Genomic DNA, 4146 nt, shown 5'->3' with positions numbered 1-4146 from the left:
GGAGAGTTGGCGAGCAGTTAGGCTTATCCAAAGGGTGTGTTAAGCATTTATTGTATTCACTCAATCAAGGGCTGATACACACATTCGGAGACAGAATTGAGACCAATTAGGTAAGTCTGAAAAAGATATACATAGGTTTTATTTTAGAACCAAGCTGGACTTGGCACAGGTAAGTAAAATACACTTTTGAATGCAAGACTGTTCAAGTAAATGCAGTTGTGTTTGAATTTGCAGTTGTTACAGGTTTGTATGACTTTGAAATACAGTTAGAATTACACAGTAATTACTTTCAGATTACTTTGAGTACTGGGGTGGTATGCCTAGGTACTACACTGTAAGTTTGTGCCATACAAGGTAAGTATGACTTTTCATACTTTGCAACTGAGTTCACTGTTCTCCATACATTTAACAGTTCGACACTTAAAAATTTTTTAGGCCCAAAATCTTATAACATGGGATCCTATGGGACAAAAATAGTTATCGGTTTTGAAGGTAAGTACTAGTCTTACAGGGGCGAGATTTGGTGTTAGGACCAAGATTCCCCAAGGTCTAGAAGGGCACTCAAGTTGCACCACCAGTAGATCTGGGGCGGTCGGGTGCAGAGTGCAGGGGCTAAATGTTAGCCAATGGGGTGAAGGGGGCCTTTGCTTAGGGACTGCTGACAAGCAGGCCACTTGGGTGTGGGAGCAAAGCTCCTGGGATTAAGGTCAGCAGTGAAGGGGCCAACAGCCAGCACAGGAGCTCCACAATCAGCGGCACTGGGGCGGCCAGGTGTAGGGTGCGAGTCGGATGTCGGGAACCCAGTGCTTTCACATGGAGACCTTCAGTTTCGGACAAATGTTGCAGGCTTGGCTGGTAAGGGTTCTTGAAGGTGACCAATGGCTGGAGGGGTAAGCCAAGGCTGTGGGCCATCGGGTGCAGGGGTGTGTTTTGTCATCAGGTTTTCTTACCAGCTCTGGTCACGGTCGAGGGGCCCTTCAGGCTGCAGGCGCCTTGGGGAAGGTCAGGATCGCTGGAGAAACCTGCTTGGGGTGTTGGGCAACTTGACCTCGGGCTGTGGGCGTCGGATGCCGAGTGGTGCAGAATCCCTGAGTCGCCAGAATCTGGATTCTGGAGGTGAGTCTTTTGGTTGCGCACATTTAGTGCTCACGGGAGACAACGTCTTTAGGAAGGTCACAGGGCACGTCCTCCGAGCTCAGGGGGTTTCTGATTGCTGGACTCATTGGGGTTCTTGCTGTAGGCAGGTCATAGACGGGATAGGCCTGTAGGGTTGGAGTCAAGGCAGTTGGTGTCCTCTTCTCCTTCCTGGGTCAGCACAGATCTTCGGTCCTTCTTTTTTCTTCCTCAAATCTGAGGAGGTAAGGTTCAGGGTCGCCCCAAAATACCAAATTTAGGTGCATTAAAAGGGTGTACAGGTTGGAACCAATGAGTCCATGTAGGAAGGTAGGAACTTTCTGCTTGTGTACCCCCACTTTTTGCCTGTTGCTTAGCTGGTTTTTGACTAGTCTGACTGGGATCCTGCTAATCAGGACCCCAGTCTATCTGCTTTCTCCCTGAAATATTATGTCATGTACTAAGGTACACACCAGATTGGATACACGGGTACCCTTGTCAGTCCCTAGTATATGGTACCCATGTACCCAAGGCATAGATACCACAGATGCCTCCCATGGGCTGAAGCATATATTATGCCACCCATGAGAGGCAATGCAAAATGGATCTACAGCCCTGCCATTGCAGCCTGTGTAAGTTGGTGCATGCACTACTTACTTAAGATAAAGGTTTACTATATCTAAGGGTCACTACACTTAAAACCTATGTCAACCCTATAGCAGGCCTTGACAATCCTGAAGGCAGGGTGCTCGGTTCTAAGTGAGAGAATGTGACAAGGCATGAGCAGGACACCCCTGCAGCCTATGGTGTCCTTTCTCCCAGGTTGTGAGTGCTGCAGCCATTTACGACACATAGAGTGGCCTTATTCAACAGCATGATGACCAACTCTAAAATGGCTGAAAGTAACCCTATCGTGTTTGGTATCAAACATTGTAGAATCATATGTGGGAGGTAGGATTCCACCCCTCAGAAACGAGCTTTGTGAGGTCCCTGGTGTTCCCGCTACCAGCCTTCTAGTCCCCGGCAGCCCAAAAGGGTTGCTGCCAACCAGAGACACATTTCTTCCCTCCAGATGCTGAGTCAAGCTCGAGTAGGGGAAGGCAGAACAATAGGCATCATGTCACAGGGAGGTGTGATCATCTTTCAGACAGGATTTAGTGTATTAGGCCTAGGTGGATTCGCTTGCCAGCTACCGAAATTCCACTCTGGCGCGAAACTGGACAAAGGACATGGGAGTAGCCTCCCCTCTGTCCATATCCTCCCCTAGGAGGGTCTCCGGAATCTCTCCAACCCTGTCCCGTGGATACAAAAGGGCTTACCTGGCTGTAGGACCCTATATTCGATGTGGACACAATTCTGAATCAGAAACCACTGAACTTCGACTGTCTGGAAACTCTGGACTTTACTGGACTTCATTTGGGCCCAACTTCGTCTCCCTCTCAGTCCAAAGCATTTTCTGTTCCTGTGCACCATACAGGCTCTCTGCAAGACCTGTGGAGTATTAAGGACAACCGAAGATATCTCCCTTGGAGTGAAGGAGGCACTCCCCTGCAACCAGAGGCACCACATCATGATTGACCTGTCTGCTGCTCCTGAGCTCCTACGGACTCCGAATGCTCTAGAAGCACAGGAGGTAGGTTTCCAAGTTCCTTGAGGTCTGAGCTGCCATCTCACTAGGTTTGAGGTCAGACTCTGTCTTGGGGGCTGAAATAAATGCACCCCTTTCAACTACATACTTTTGCAAGTGCATATGCTTGTTGGCATTCCCAAAACAAGTGCGCTGGGCTCCAAGTAGTCCCAACCTCTGTCACTATTTTCATCAAATAACTTTGGAATCCTTGCACTGAGTGCTCCGTGGGCTGTTGCTTTGTAAATGTGCTCATTGTCCCCTCGTGACTCCTGTGCCTCCAGCCTGTGAGTCCTCTTAAGAGTCAACGCTGCTTTCCTTGGGCTCCCCTGGTTGCTCCAGGCTTGGCCTAACTACCCTGTGTTTGGTGAGTCTCCTGAACTTTGGCAAGTCTCTCTTGCTGGTCCAAACCGTAACTTTGCATGACCATCTTCGTGGGTTGCTGTTGCCAATGCTTGTTGGTACTCCAGCCGGACACCGACCCCTCAGCACTTGACATCCTGGGGATAGCGCATATCCAGATCCTGGTTGTTCTCGACATCTCCTTGTCCCGGTGGCTGCAGAGTCAAGAACCCCCCCAACATCAGTGAACATTCGTCCACGGAGCCCCTGGTCACTCCTGAGTGACCCAGACTCTGTCCCCTCTGTTTTCAGGTACTCTTCATCAAGAATACACATTTGGATTCCAACTGGCACCTTTCTTCTTATCTTGGTTTTCCCAACGATTCTCCCGGCCAAAGTGGAGGGCAGAACCAGTGGGAGCCAGTTTCTGGGGGCAGAAAAAGGCAGGGCCAGCTTTCAAAGGCGGCAGGCCTTTGAAGCTTCCCCTTCCGTGGTCCCAGCCCATCCTGGGGGAGGAAAGATGACACCTCTGTCCAGGAAGGGCTTTGTTCATGGACCCAGAGAGCGGAGTCTCTCTACCCCGGGGTTCAGAAACCTGTCTAGTGGTGACAAATGGCAGGCAGCCATTCACGAACCACCAAGGGCTGGTTGATTTTCAGGGGGCATCTCTAAGATGCCCTCTGAGTGTTTTTTACATTAAATCCCACACTAACATCAGTGTGGGTTTAATGTGCTGAGGCGCTTGCTACCAAACCTCCCAGTTTTTAACAAAGCCATTATGGAACTGTGGAGTTTTTAATGACCAACTCCCTGACCAAATATTCTTTATGGCTTTACTACACTTACAATGTCTAAGAATGTGCTTAGACACTGTAATTGTACAGGACTCATGCCTCTGTACCCTCACCTTAGGGCTAATGCACCCTGCTAAGGAGTGACCTACCAAGGCCTAGGTAGTGGAAGTGTGCCATGTCGACTCTTCGCTTTTCTTTGCACCAAAACACGCAGCCTGCAGTGGCAGTGTCTGTGTGTGTTAAGGTGCAGGGCCTTTAAGGGTGGCACAA

Source organism: Lissotriton helveticus, chromosome 1_1 (genome assembly GCF_964261635.1).
Source record: "Lissotriton helveticus chromosome 1_1, aLisHel1.1, whole genome shotgun sequence".
Taxonomy (NCBI): domain Eukaryota; kingdom Metazoa; phylum Chordata; class Amphibia; order Caudata; family Salamandridae; genus Lissotriton; species Lissotriton helveticus.
The sequence above is the reverse complement of the archived record's forward strand: the minus strand, read 5'-3'. Positions refer to the sequence as shown.